The sequence below is a fragment of the Schistocerca nitens genome, chromosome 3, assembly GCF_023898315.1.
Source record: "Schistocerca nitens isolate TAMUIC-IGC-003100 chromosome 3, iqSchNite1.1, whole genome shotgun sequence".
Taxonomy (NCBI): Eukaryota; Metazoa; Arthropoda; class Insecta; order Orthoptera; family Acrididae; genus Schistocerca; species Schistocerca nitens.
Genome location: NC_064616.1, coordinates 581,248,578 through 581,264,461, shown reverse-complemented (window position 1 = coordinate 581,264,461; position 15,884 = coordinate 581,248,578). Strand labels below are relative to the sequence as shown.

The window sequence follows — 15,884 nt, the reverse complement described above, 5'->3', positions numbered from 1 at the left end:
TATTATATTTGTTAATGGTCCCTGTATGCTGTCTATGCAAGACTTCGGAATACCGACTGGAATCTCACCTATGCCTGCTGGCTTCTTATTTTTTTAATTTCTGTATCGCCTTCCTGACCTCAGTGCTATTGTGGGAAACGACATCATTTGTGCTTGCTGTGTAAGTGATTGTGGATGGTACAAGTGTTTTAGAAATATTTTGTTGCGATGTCTCCACAATTTCAGAGAAACGATCATTTGCAAAGTTTTCCAATGAAACTTTCCTGGCAGATTAAAACTGTGTGCCGGACCGAGACTCGAACTCGGGACCTTTGCGTTTCGCGGGCAACTGATCTTGGAAGGTAGGAGACGAGGTACTGGCAGAAGTACAGCTGTGAGGACGGCACCTGAGTCGTGCTTGGGTAGCTCAGTTGGTAGAGCACTAGCCCTCGAAAGGCAAAGGTCCCGAGTTCGAGTCTCGGTCCGGCACACAGATTTAATCTGCCAGGAAAGTTTCATATCAGCGTACACTCCACTGCAGAGTAAAAATCTCATTCTGTAAAGTTTTCCAATTCCTGTGGATTTTCTATTACGCTTCTCACATCTTTCATTTGTATGATCTTATACATCTGCATGCCATTTCATGTTTTATGATATATCAAACTAATATAAATACGGGGAACTGCAACTAGTCACTTTTTAAAATACCTTTTTATTCCATAAACCGGCTTATGAACCCTTCCAGGCTAGTCTTCAGATGGTGCACAGGACTTTAAATGACTATTTCAAAGCGTAATGTTCGGTGCTCGATTGCGAGAGCTCTCACCATTACACCGTGAAATAATATTGTAAAGTCCTCTGCACCATCTGAAGACGAGCCTGAAAAGGTTAGAAAAGCGGTTTATGGCGTAAACAAGTATTCAAAAAATGAATAATTACAGTTTTCTATATTAATATCGAATAAAGAGTCACGCGTTCTTAAGCATCCATAATGGATAAGCTTAACCAAACTGTTTTGCTTTTATTTCCAGCATTGTGTATTAATTTTTCACTGAAAGTCTTCTTTTCAGTAAGCAGTAGCCTCCTCAATATTTTTGTTACCTGTGATAGTAATCCTGGAACTGTGGATTAGTGTAGTGTTCTTTAAAAAACTGAGAAATGTAAGTATGTGGGAGAAATTCCTAATACCCGCAATAAACCATCTATTTCCGTTATTTACTGCTGTTGTAGTAGCTCCTTTCGGAAATGAATCCTCAAAAATTAATTTAAACCATGTGCAGAATTTAGAAAACTTAAAATCTACGTTGTTTTCCATGTACACCTCACCCCAGGTCTGAGTTGTCAGTGCCCTAGAAAATCCTTTTGTGGATCTGCAGTTTTGTGGGTTTTTACCAAGCCTGCCTTAGCTTTATTATCTGACAGCAATGCTCGGAGAGGCCAAGATCTTTCATAAATACTTGACAATTTTCCCTGCTGATATCAGCAAGTACAAGGGCGAGCTGAAAAGGAATGTGTCCGAAATTTTTATGGAAAAACTTCTAAAACTCTTTAAATAAAACAAATGTTATTAACATTCTACATATTTATTCTACATGTCTACATACGTATTTCGCAACATAGTCATCCTGGCGACTATCGCATGTCTCCCAACGAGAGACCAGTTGTTGATACCGTCAATAGAATATTTGACTTGTTTACGGGCCACAAACTCGCCCCTACTTGCACCGCTTCATCACTATCAAAACAAAGTCCTCGAAGGCGTTCTTTACGTCTTGGAAGAAGGTGAAGCTCGGATGGGGCCAAATCAGGACTATATGGATGATGATCGATGACAGTGAACCCAAGGCGTAGGATTGTGGAAGCTGTCACAGCACTCGTCTGTGGTCTGGCATTGTTATGCCGATGGAGAGGGTGGTCCATGTGTGGACGAACTCTTCGAATTCAAAACTCGATTACAGCACGCTGTGTCCCACACACCGACATAGTTACGTTCCACACTGCCATGTTACTCGCTAAAATTCGGAGTCTTCTAGCGACAGAGGGTTGCAAATACACTCCTGGAAATGGAAAAAAGAACACATTGACACCGGTGTGTCAGACCCACCATACTTGCTCCGGACACTGCGAGAGGGCTGTACAAGCAATGATCACACGCACGGCACAGCGGACACACCAGGAACCGCGGTGTTGGCCGTCGAATGGCGCTAGCTGCGCAGCATTTGTGCACCGCCGCCGTCAGTGTCAGCCAGTTTGCCGTGGCATACGGAGCTCCATCGCAGTCTTTAACACTGGTAGCATGCCGCGACAGCGTGGACGTGAACCGTATGTGCAGTTGACGGACTTTGAACGAGGGCGTATAGTGGGCATGCGGGAGGCCGGGTGGACGTACCGCCGAATTGCTCAACACGTGGGGCGTGAGGTCTCCACAGTACATCGATGTTGTCGCCAGTGGTCGGCGGAAGGTGCACGTGCCCGTCGACCTGGGACCGGACCGCAGCGACGCACGGATGCACGCCAAGACCGTAGGATCCTACGCAGTGCCGTAGGGGACCGCACCGCCACTTCCCAGCAAATTAGGGGCACTGTTGCTCCTGGGGTATCGGCGAGGACCATTCGCAACCGTCTCCATGAAGCTGGGCTACGGTCCCGCACACCGTTAGGCCGTCTTCCGCTCACGCCCCAACATCGTGCAGCCCGCCTCCAGTGGTGTCGCGACAGGCGTGAATGGAGGGACGAATGGAGACGTGTCGTCTTCAGCGATGAGAGTCGCTTCTGCCTTGGTGCCAATGATGGTCGTATGCGTGTTTGGCGCCGTGCAGGTGAGCGCCACAATCAGGACTGCATACGACCGAGGCACACAGGGCCAACACCCGGCATCATGGTGTGGGGAGCGATCTCCTACACTGGCCGTACACCACTGGTGATCGTCGAGGGGACACTGAATAGTGCACGGTACATCCAAACCGTCATCGAACCCATCGTTCTACCATTCCTAGACCGGCAAGGGAACTTGCTGTTCCAACAGGACAATGCACGTCCGCATGTATCCCGTGCCACCCAACGTGCTCTAGAAGGTGTAAGTCAACTACCCTGGCCAGCAAGATCTCCGGATCTGTCCCCCATTGAGCATGTTTGGGACTGGATGAAGCGTCGTCTCACGCGGTCTGCACGTCCAGCACGAACGCTGGTCCAACTGAGGCGCCAGGTGGAAATGGCATGGCAAGCCGTTCCACAGGACTACATCCAGCATCTCTACGATCGTCTCCATGGGAGAATAGCAGCCTGCATTGCTGCGAAAGGTGGATATACACTGTACTAGTGCCGACATTGTGCATGCTCTGTTGCCTGTGTCTATGTGCCTGTGGTTCTGTCAGTGTGATCATGTGATGTATCTGACCCCAGGAATGTGTCAATAAAGTTTCCCCTTCCTGGGACAATGAATTCACGGTGTTCTTATTTCAATTTCCAGGAGTGTACGTAGAAATGAAGAATAAATATGTAGATATTTGCTTTATTTAAAAAGAAGTAAGAGTTTTCAAATAAAAATTCGGAGGAACTATTTTTCAGGAGCCCCTCGTAGATGGTCTAAAGGCGCGTGTCCACTAGCAAGTAAACTTGCGCAAGTCGCTTGCAGAAGTTACTTCTGCAAGTTCTCTGCATGTGAAAACACCCGCAGCCAGTTGGCTTCCGCAAGTTTCGTCAATTTGGAGAAGTAGCTTCCGCAAGCTAGTGTAAACGGTACTCTGTAGCTTGCTGCAATTACTTGCTGGACTTGCCAGTTGCGAGAAGTTTTTTCGGAACTTGCAGAAGTGTATACAGTACGAAATGTCAGTCTTGAAGTTCGTGTGGACGAGCGAAAAAACACAATGGCTTATTCAGCAAGTGGAGTGTTTTCCCGCGTTGTGGGACACACAACACATGGACTTTAAAAATCGGTTTAAAAAACAAGACGCATTGGAAATTATTGCGTCAGAATTCGACACTACAGAGCCATAAATACGGAAAAAAATCCACAATTTGCGTACGCAGTATAATCAAGAACTAAATAAATCGAAGAAAAGAAAAAGTGGACAAAGTTCAAACGACCTATATAAAAATAAATGGGAATTCTTTGATTCCATGAAATTTATGTTTCGTTCCTACAAACCAAAAGAAACCGAAGATAATATGGTAAGTGAAAGAAATTTAATATTCTGCATATAGTATTTATTACTTTTATTACAGATGTATTTATGTTTACACTCTCATCAAAAATCAATTGAAATTTAAAGACGTCTGCATTGCCAGATTCATTTCTGACTTCCTTGGCCATCTGTGGCCAATTATGTATGTTTATTGATTCAAGCGGTATATTAGTTTCTGTCCATATGTCTTTGCGCAATTCTCCTTGCGTTTGTATATCTTGAGAATCAAACGTGCCAGGTGGGGCATAAACGGAATTTCTACTCTCTTCTGTGAGTAAACAGCTGTGAAGAGCACAAATCGCTTTGACAATTTGCCTCGATTTCTCTGGGTTTAGAAGAATTTGCGTTCGTAATACCCGAAAACGTGTGCATATAATCCCAAAAAAGTTTTCAGACACATTTCTTGCTCTAGAGAGCCGATAGTTAAACACACGATTTTGCTCTGGTTGGCCTCTAAAAGGGTAGGGCTTCAAAATATAATTTTTTTGAGCAAATGCGTCATCAGCAACAATGACGTAAGATACCTGCACAGTTCTACCAGGTAAATTTCGCGGAACTGGTACATTCAAAGAATTAGATTCAAGACATTCTGACAGTCTACAATTATTAAAAACTCCACCATCAGATATTCTACCATTACTGCCCACATCGAAGTATATAACTCTGTAGTCAGGTCCAATCAGTGCCAATAGCACAAAGCTTTATAATTAAAGTACACACTGCCTTATTTCTTGGGAGCCTGTATGACTATATGTTTTCCATCCATAACGCCAATAGAGTTTGGAAAATCCTATCTATTCTCAAAACCAGTAGCGATTTGTAACCATTCTTCTGTTGAAGGTACCTAAAATTATAGAAAACAAAATTATATCTGAAATTTATCCCTTTGAAGATAAATATTACATTACAATGTTTATTTTAGGGATCAGAAAACGTCAGGGAAGATGATGAGTGTGAGACAGATACAGTCCAGGAAAAAGCACAGGAAAGAAGACTTTTGAAAAGAAAAAATACCGAGGAAAATTCAGACACTATTCTAAACAAGGCAATAGAAGCGATGCACAAACCTGTTGATGAACATCAGGAGTTTGGATACTATGTGGCATCGGAATTAAGGTTCTTAATACAAATGTCAAGTCGAAAATTCAGGAGGATAATACAAAAGGCAATACTGGAAGTATCTGAGGAAGATGAAACTATAACTAATTCTTGGATGACATGTGAAAGCAGTTTCATCTACACACCATAAGAGAAAGTAATTATTATTTCTGATACTGCCCAAGTTCATCATCCACAGGGTAACTTAAGCGAATTATTTGTGTGAGTTATGAAATATCAAAATACTAACCTTCAAATATTCTCTTTTCAAACTTTCATATAGAGCCACACAGCAGTCCGTAACAACCGTACAAACGGGTACTCGGAAAAGTTACTTCAAAGAGTGAAAACTATCGCCTAAAAATTAAAAAAAGTAATTCAGTGAAATAAATATAAATGTACGACTATTGACGATAAATATTTATTTGACATTTACATGTTTCATTCTCTTACCTGTCGCTAAAAATCGAAGAGTAATTAAAAGACGACCTCTTGCTGATATAGCTTGCCGCATATTTGTATCTTGTTTCCGAATATTTGATTCTACAATTGACAAGATGTGTTCAAAACTTGAGAAAGACATTCTCAGAAAGTTTGTAATCTGAGCAAAGTCCTCTGATTTCAGTTCGTTCAGTAGTGTTTCTTGGAAACTTAAGCTTGAACGCCTCTGTATCCATTTATTTACCCAAACACTTCTCTTTCTCTTAACTTTTCGTTTTTCGTCACGCTTTTTCTTTAAAAATAACAATACAACAATACTGGCGGCTGCTCTGGTTTGTGCACACGACATTGTAATCTACTACTTGCCTGTCTCACAACGCGAACTGTAGTGTATACACTTCCGCAAGTACTTGCAGCAAGTTCGTGAAATTAACTTGCCGAAGCGACTTGCAGAAGACAACTTGCGCAAGTTTTCGTACTAATGTAAACACCTCAGCAAGTACTTGCAGAAGTTACTAGCTAGTGGACACGCACCTTAAGACTATTGCTAAGCTTTCTGATATCCTAGTAGCAGCATTTATCATTTGTACCACGCCAAAAGTGTTCGAAATGTTTTAGAAGTTTATATCAATGTCACTCTCAACACCTGTATTAATATTCGTGTCTCCACATATTATTACGTCAGTTTTGATGGCTGCGACTCTTTCTAGGACTTCAGTTAGTTTCTTGGAGAAAGAGTCCATATTACCACTAGGTGAACGGTACACGCTCATCTTAAGGGTGTCTAACTTTGTTAGTTCAACGGCTGCCAATTCAAAATGTTTATCAACACTAACTGTGATCATATCAATCTGCAAACATCCTCAAGGCTGTGGCTAAGCAGTATCTGCACACTATTCTTCCAGGGGTGCTAGTGTTGCAAGTTTCGCAGGAGAGCTTCTGTGACGTTAGGAAGGTAGGAGATGAGGTACTGGCGGAAGTAGAGTTGAGAGGACGGGTCGTGAGTCGTGGTTGGGTAGCTCAGTCCGGTTTTAGCAGCCACCCGGAAAGGACGTGCCGTACTTCCGCCTGTGGGGCGTGTGCCCTCGTGATTGTTTACTTGCGACTTAGCCTACACGTGAGCTTCGCACACCGAGATCATGCAAATACGAGTAACTTCAGAAAATCGACATTGCGATTCAACTGTTGTCCGGAATACGCACGACCGGAAGCCTTAGCTGTGGAGCGTTTCCTCCGCGAGGAGATGAGGTACTGGCGGAAGTAGAGTTGAGAGGACGGGTCGTGGACTTCTGGCTCTCGATCTCTCGATTCTCAGCGACACCGTTTTCGTTAAAATGATCCATGACGCTACGTTAGAGCGCGTTTTAAAAGCGACCAAACAGGGACTTCGTTTCCGTCAAGCTGACGGTAATATCGCCGTGGTCAAAGTCGAACATGAGGGATTAGGCATTAGAACTATTCGCGTGTTCGAACTGCCATTACCGGTGCCTGCAGAGGACGTCGTAGCGGCTTTCCGGCAGTACGGTGCTGTACGTGATGATAAGGCAGAACGCTGGGCCCACTTCCGCTGATACCCTGTCCTTAGGAGTGCGTCAAATCACAATTGATCTGCGCAGCCATGTTCCGTCTTATCTAATCATCAGCGGGTGTCGGGTCGTAATCATGTCCGACCGACAGACGCGTACTTGTTCTGAGTGTGGAAAAGTGGGTCACACCAGGTCTGAATGTCTGCAGCGACGGATAACACAGCTACCGACTGGAGGAGTGGTACTTCCCCTGTTTTCTACGAGACTTCCGATCACATATGCGACGGCACTTCAGGCGCTGCCGGTCAGCCGGCGGCTCTCGGAATCACATAAACAGCTGATGGACAGTGTTCCGATATGTCATGGACCGGTTGTGGACAACGTGACTGACGATGTGACTTCAGCCTTAGTCCGCAGCTCGTGGTCGTGCGGTAGCGTTCTCGCTTCCCACGCCCGGGTTCCCGGGTTCGATTGCCGGCGGGGTCAGGGATTGTCTCTGCCTCGTGATGACTGGGTGTTGTGTGCTGTCCTTAGGTTAGTTAGGTTTAAGTAGTTCTAAGTTCTAGGGGACTGATGACCGTAGCTGTTAAAGTCCCATAGTGCTCAGAGCCATTTGAACCATTTTGACTTCAGCCTTGTCCTCAGTTCCTGTGGTTGCTCCGGCTGCGCCAGTGGCCGACGCTGGTGTCGAACGTGACTCCTTGGTCGACTCTTTAGTTGTCCCGATGGCGGCCTTTCTGCCTGACCGGTGCGACTCCCTCCCGTCTTCGGACACGGAAGGACGACTGCGTAAACGACGCTCCCGTAAAAGACGCAAAAGCAGGCACCGTTCGATGTCGGAACGGGACACTTCTCCCTGTCCAATTGATACACTACCTGTTGAGCAAACCAACGTTCCAATGTCTGAGGCAGTGAACAACGGTGTCGTCAGTGCGTCTGTGGAACGGCGGCCCTCAGTGACTCTGGCAACGACGGAACGGAGTACTCCTGCTTCTGAAGTTCCTACCGAAGAAGGAAAGACACCTGCCGCTCTGGAGGTGTCGGCGGGCGACGGAGTCACCGCTGGCGTGGAGCGAGGATTTTGAAGAAACAGCAGATCCCGTACAGGAGTCTTCGCCGCCGCGTCTTTACAACAGCCACCCGTAGCCCCCCCCCCCTCCACACCACCCCCACCCAACCCGGTGGCACGCAGCTTCACGCATACCGTATCGTGACACTGAATGTCAATGGTGTCCACGTGTCAGTCAGTATCCATCTCCTGAAACATATAATGTAGGCTTCCGAACTAGACATTGCACTGTTACAGGAGGTGCATTAGCAGCGCTACCGCGGATAGCAGGATACGACTTCTGTACCTCTCGTAAGGTCGCCTTGGCCGTAGAGTGGCCTCTCGATTGAGGACATCATGTATCTCCCGTCTTATGGCGTTTACGATTCTCTCCACGATTGTCATTAATTTTTATGCACCTCCTGGTGCCGGGCATCGGCGTGAAAGAGCGCGACCTTGTGTGGAGGAGATTGCTCCACTGTTCTTATAGCGATTTCAACATCTCTATCGAGGGGACTTTAGCTGCGTACTCAGCCGGAAAGATCAATACCCGAATTTTATAGCTTGCCAGAAGCTGAGTCTCGTTGTTTGCGATCTAGCCCAGGGGATATCTGGAAGTTACGGTGCGCAGAGACCCGGGATTCGCGTTTCATACGAGCCACTCGGCAAGTCGGTTACACCGCATTTATGTCTCCCGTGGACTGTTTGATGCGGTGCTCGATGTAGAGCCCTGGCCTTTGGTGTTCTGACCACTGCACATATATCTGCTTCTTCTCCACCAGCAGGTTTGGAGGGGTCGGCCACCATGGAAACTCACCACTCCACAACTGGAGAACCATAATTGTTGCCAACATTATCACTGAGACGTGAACAAGGGGCGAACGGCGTCCTTGATCATAAGCGTCAGTGATGGATTGGTGGATGGAATGTGCTAAACCGACGCTCCGTCACATGTTCCTCATTTACAGCAGGGCACAACCACACCACAGACTTCTACTCGAACGTCAGCAGTCTCCACGACCTTGATGGCCAGCCACCTTCCCCGGAAGTGCAAACTGAAAGCAGCATGGTTAAGGGGAAGCTACAAACGATTGCTCACTGGAAAATGCAATGGGGCTGTGGTGCGTCCCCGCAAACCCGATGCGGTGTGGCCGGAGAATTCATCCACACATCAGATTGTGCACGAGCCAGGCACTGCAGACAAAACTTAGTAACGTGCGCAACGGGTCACCTGCCAAGAGGACATAATCGATAGCTTTGTAGAACATTATTGCAGGGTGTACTGTGCCGATGATGGGGCCGTCCTGGACTTCGTCCTGTCGCCGTGGACTTTCCATGCGCCCTCAGGGTTTAGGAGCGGATTACGTGACCTCCGAGGTAACTACCGCTATCTTCAGGGGTGTCCTGTGCAAGTCGCAAGGCGTCGATGGTCTCTCAGCTAAATTTTATCGTACGTTTTTTGTCTCATGTCTACACGATGGACGAAGATGTGTAATGATCTGATAACATCTGCAGTCGCGATTCCCCAAGTTTATGTTGGGGGTATTATTGTTACCGTTCATAAATCGACACCTGGAATTACGACGGCATACTATCACCATACCACCTCATTAAATATTGATTACAAGATTTTTGCACAGTTACTGGCGGCGTGCTGCAGATCCGTCTTATCGCGAGTCCTCTCCACTGACCAAACGACACCAGGTGGCACAGTTAACGTCCAGACAGTCACTACAGACTGTCGTGACGTGATTGCGCAGGCAGTGGCGTGCAGACTTCGTGCGGTGGTCGTAGCCGTAAATTTCAACAGCGTGTTTGACAGGGTGCGCCATGTGTTCCTACACTACTGGCCATTAAAATTGCTACACCACGAAGATGACGTACTACAGACGAGAAATTTAACCGACAGGAAGAAGATGCTGTGATATGCAAATGATTAGCTTTTCAGAGCATTCACACAAGGTTGGCGCCGGTGGCGACACCTACAACGTGCTGACATGAGGAAAGTTTCCAACAGATTTCTCATACACTAACAGCAGTTGACCGACGTTGCATGGTGAAACGTTGATGTGATGCCTCGTGTAAGGAGGAGAAATGCGTACCATCAAGTTTCCAACCTTCATAAAGGACGGATTGTAGCCTATCGCGATTGAGGTTTATCGTATCGCGACATTGCTGCTCGCGTTGGTCGAGATCCAATGACTGTTAGCAGAATATGGAATCGGTGGGTTCAGGAGGGTAATACGGAATGCCGTGCTGGATCCCAACGGCCTCGTATCACTAGCGGTCGAGATGACAGGCATCTTATCCGCATGGCTGTAACGGATCGTGCAGCCACGTCTCGATCCCTGAGTCAACAGATGGGGACGTTTTCAAGACAACAACCATCTGCACGAACAGTTCGACGACGTTTGCAGCAGAGTGGAGTATCAGCTCGGAGACCATGGCTGCGGTTACCCTTGACGCTGCATCTCAGACAGGAGCGCCTGCGATGGTGTACTCAACGACAAACCTGGGTGCACAAATGGCAAAACGTCATTTTTTCGGGTGAATCCAGGTTCTGTTTACAGCATCATGATGGTCGCATCCGTGTTTGGCGACATCGCGGTGAACGCAGATTGGAAGCGTGTATTCGTCATCGCCATACTGGCGTATCACCGGGCGTGATGGTATGGGGTGCCATTGGTTACACGTCTCTGTCTCCTCTTGTTCGTATTGACGGCAATTTGAACAGTGGACGTTAAATTTCAGATGTGTTACGACCCGTGGCTCTTGCATTCATTCGATCCCTGCGAAACCCTACATTTCAGCAGGATAATGCACGACCGCATGTTGCAGGTCCTGTACGGGCCTTTCTGGATACAGAAAATGTTCGACTGCTGCCCTGGCCAGCACATTCTCCAGATCTCTCACCAATTGAAAACGTGTGGTCAATGGTGGCCGAGAAACTGGCTCGTGACAATACGCCAGTCACTACTCTTGATGAACTGTGGTATCTTGTTGAAGCTGCATGGGCAGTTGTACCTGTACACGCCATCCAAGCTCTGTTTGGCTGAATGCCCAGGGGGATCAAGGCCGTTATTAGGGCCAGAGGTGGTTGTTCTGGGTACTGATTTCTCAGGATCTATACCCCCAAATTGCGTGAAAATGTAATCACATGTCGGTTCTAGTATAATATATTTGTCCAATGAATACCCGTTTATCATCTGGATTTCTTCTTGGTGTAGCAATTTTAATTGCCAGTTGTGTATATTCTGTCTTAGAAAGCATCGGTTTCCGTGCCAGGTTCATCAGAGTCCTTCGGCGGCTCTTCAGCGGCGTGCATTCGTTGGTCCAGTTCAATGGGCGTGTGGCGGATCCGTTACCGATGCAACGGTCGGTCCACGAAGTCTGCCCCCTCTCCATGCACCTTTATGCGGTGGCGCTGGAGCCACTCATAGGTCTGTTGACGGCCAGTTACCTGGACTCACCTTCCGCAGTTGCGTCTTTCGATATCGAACATACGCAGATGACCTCATGCTGCTGGTTCGTTCTCGGGAGGATGTCGTATATATCCTCGACAACATTTCGGCTCTTGGGAGGGCGGCTAAGAGTGTGATGAACTTACGCAAATCCAAGGTGCTGTCTGTTGGTCGCGAGTTACCCACGGAAGATCTGGCGCCCCTGCCCTGTGTCCAACGTCTCCGCTATCTAGTGATCACTTTAACGTAGTCAACGTGCCGTGCCGGCCGGAGTGGCCGAGCGGTTCTAGGTGCTTCAGTCTGGAACCGCGCGACCGCTACGGTTGCAGGTTCGAATCCTGCCTCGGGCATGGATATGTGTGAAGTCCTTAGGTTTGTTAGGTTTAAGTAGTTCTATGTTCTAGGGGACTGATGACCTCAGCTGTTGAGTCCCATAGTGCTCAGAGCCATGTTGAACCAACGTGCCGTACAGCGGCGGTCAACTTTGGGAATTGCCCGTACGATGATCAGTCACAACTCGCTAAGCTGCCTCGATCCTTGCAGCGTGTTGCCTACCTGAACGCCTGTATGACATGCAGAACAATTCATATTACGCAGGTTTTACCGATGCCGATTACGATAGGACATAGTATTCAAGCAATATTCGGATACTTTCTAACGGCTGGGTACATCTTCAAAGTCCGCTGTGACACTCGCCGCCCCCCCCCCCCCCCCCCCAATCCCACGTGCAGGAAGGCTTGGTCTTACTATCGTGCGGCGGCACTTCACATGGCCACAATGTACAAACAATAACGCGGTGTCGAGGCCTCCATTACGCACCATTTACTTGCCGTCCTTGTGCCTGTGTGCCTCTCCCCGCCGGTCCCGGTCGGTAGCACCATGCCCGCGTTTGCACACACCACGCATTCTTCGCGGAACTCAGTTATACTCGCACCGATTGCCCACGAACACGCCGGCCGCGGGCAAAGGATTTCTGCATCCTTTTCTTGCATAGTGTCGCCTCTAACGTCGTAGGACGCAAGTTATACGTAATTGTTGCGATGGACTGTGATTTGGCAGCACAGCCATCACAGTTTCTTTCCGACGCATATCAGGTCGACTTTGTATTTTGCGACCTGTGGGTGTATCCAACTAATCAGCGACTCCGTGCCATAGGACTGGCGGACTCTCTCCTCTGCGCCGTCTGTCGTGCTGTCGACGGTGATCAACACCGTTTCAATTGTATATCCGTTGCGGATGTCTGGTTATTTGGGCGACAACTGGTCGCGTGTTTTCTGCGAGTGCTGCTGCATGTTATTAACACAGAGTCCTCTCCTGCCGCAAGGTCTCGGGCAGTTCTCTAATAAAAAATAGGGCCGGACTTGGCGTATCTATATGGAGATGCTCATGACTCGTGCCTCGATTTTTGGCAGTACTTGCAGACTGCACATGCGGAGGTTGCGCGCGGTCGCCGTTATCGCGCTTGTTTTGCCAATTATCTTAACAGCTTTTTTACCTCGCCCCCACTAAGCTGTCACGTTCCCGGCGTGGCAGTCGCCCGCCCGATTCTGAACGAAACATGGCACCCCTACCACTTTCACTCGGTCCGCCTGACGTCCTTTATTGCCTTGCGGGGTTTTAAGGGTTCTGGATAGGTAGACTAGTTTTAATTCGTTTCTCCAATGTCGGTATGTGCAAAAAAAAAAAATGCCGTATGAGGGTGCAGCTCGGCAAATGGAGTGAGGAGGCACTGTGGTCAGGCCTCGGGATTCGACCCCTGCCCATCTTGTCTCCTCCAGCCTATAGCCGATTGTGACCTTAAAAAAATAAAAGAAATTAATTACATAAAAAGGCAGATGCTTTACTTGTTTCACAGCACTGAGAAATTGTAATTAGTGCGTCATTTTAAAAAAATGAAAAAAAGTTGTAGTTTCGAGTTCCTCTGGTGGAAGTAATTTTTCCTTTTTATTTCCCTTATTTAAATTGCTTACACTAAAAATTAAAAAAATACTCTCGCAGAAAAATGGTGATAGAGTGACTGCCTAGTGAACATCAGTTCATTACAAAACAAAGAGAGAGAGAGAGAGAGAGAGAGAAAAGAGCCGGAGGTCGGTAGAGTACTTGCCCGCGAAAGGCAAAGGTCCGGAGTTCGAGTCTCGGTCTGGCACACGGTTTTAATTTGTCGGGAAGTTTCAGACATAACTAGCTGTAAAACGCGTGCCAACTCTGGTATAAACAAATGACCTGCAACATTTTGAGATAGTCCTACAGTAGCAACCAGCATGATCACAGCAAGGGCCAAAAGATTATGGCCAGATACAATTAATGTCAGTTGTTCTTACAGCGTAGATAGTAGCGCACGAGAGTGCCCAGCATTTGGCTCGGATTCGATCCTTACTACGACCAGTTTTTGTATCGCTCTCTTGTTCCGTTCAAGGACACCAGCGAACAACACGTTTGCCGATACCGTCTCTTGCGGGCCACTTGAATTTGCCCGCGCAACGGCCTGATTGGCTAACTTCAGTGCTGAATAGCTCGGAAACGGCGCGACATCTCGAATTTTTTATCATCAATTACTCCTCAGCTCAACCTGCCCTGTAACACCTTTGTAAGTTTTCAGACTGTTTCTGACCACTCTGTATACACTACCTGACAAAAAATAATAATTAAGCACTTAGAAGGGGAGAGAAAACGCCATGAGACTTCACGGGTTGAGAAGATGTATAATGTTAATGCAAGGACTACAAAATCGAGTCACATTTACAAAGAAATTGGCAGTATGTGCCAACTTGATGTTGCAAACACTCTGGCCTGGATGCATCCACTGACTCGGTTGGGAAGGCTGTCATAAGGCCGCTGTATCCTTTCCTGAGGCAAGCTGGCCACAACTGTTTCCAGATACCGGTATCGAGAAGGAACAGATGTCTGAGCTGGTCCCCCACATGTTCTGTCGGGGACAGCTCTGGGGATCTTGTTGACCACGGGAGTACAACAATATAACGTAGACAGTTCACAGAGACACGTGGCGTATGGGAACGAGCATTGTCCTGTTGAAAATGGCACCATGGTAATGTCGCATGGATGGTAACACATGAGGACACAGGATGTCCGTGACTTGCCAGTATGCCGTCTGAGTTCCTTCAAACACAACTAAATGTGAATGAAGTCATACTCGATGGCTCCCCACACAGTGACGTCAGAAGTAACACTCCGTGTCTCTCAAAAACACTGGAAGAATTGGACATCTTCTGGGTAGCGATCACACTAGCCGACGTTGGTCACCCGGAATGGCAGAGAACCGCGACTCATCGATGAACACAATGCGACACCATTTATCAGCAGTCCATGCTTCCCAGTCACGGCACCAGTCCAGACACAGCCGTTTGTGTTGTGTTGTTAACGTTAGCCTACGTATGGGACGGTAATTCCGTATTCCGGATACTCTTAGTCTCCGGCTAATGGTGCGCGATGATACAAAATGTTGTAGGGAGTCCATTACTTGTTCTCTACTGGCAGCCGCACGTGTGAAGGGGTTACGGTGTATCTGGTGACCAATACAGCGATTCCTCCTTGTAGTGGTCAGACATGGTAGACTGGAGCCTTGGTGACGGTTATGCCTGTCCCACGTTCCCATGCAGTACAACTTCGGTCCACTGTCACATTCGAACGCCTTACAGATCTAGATATTGCACGTTTCGACCAGCCAACCAAATGGAGACCCACAATCAGCCCCCTTTTCAAACTCTGCCAGGTACCGATAATGCTATCTCACACGAGTACGCAGCATCTTCGTGTACTTCACAGTGATCACTCAACACTTGTTCTTCACGTCTCTGATATGCCCTACCAAGCCCGGTAACAAAGCTAAAGACGAGAAACACTAATGCTCTCTGGTGGCCATTCTACGTGTCACAGAGAATTGCAACTGCAATCATTTGCATACCGGACGATGGTGTGTACGTGTACGAAGTTACATTAGCACCCTGGCGACTCCTTCTGAGTGCCTCACTTTTTCTTTCGGGCAGTATCGCATCAACATGGTGGGGTTCCGGCTCACTTTGTTCTCGATATTAGGAAACACGCTAGCGTAAAGTTTTGGCAACAATGGATTGGTCGCTGTGGTTCTGTTCTATGGTCGGTTTGACATTCTTCTGGGGTCGTGTGAAAA

General features: G+C 47.3%; 1 non-coding gene across 1 annotated transcript; it reads left to right on the top strand.

Annotated features, from left to right (window-relative positions):
* The first annotated feature begins 394 nt into the window (after positions 1 to 394).
* On the top strand, positions 395 to 469 carry Trnas-cga (transfer RNA serine (anticodon CGA)). Its single transcript has one exon. It is a non-coding gene; the product is annotated as a tRNA-Ser (tRNA).
* Positions 470 to 15,884: the final 15,415 nt, after the last annotated feature.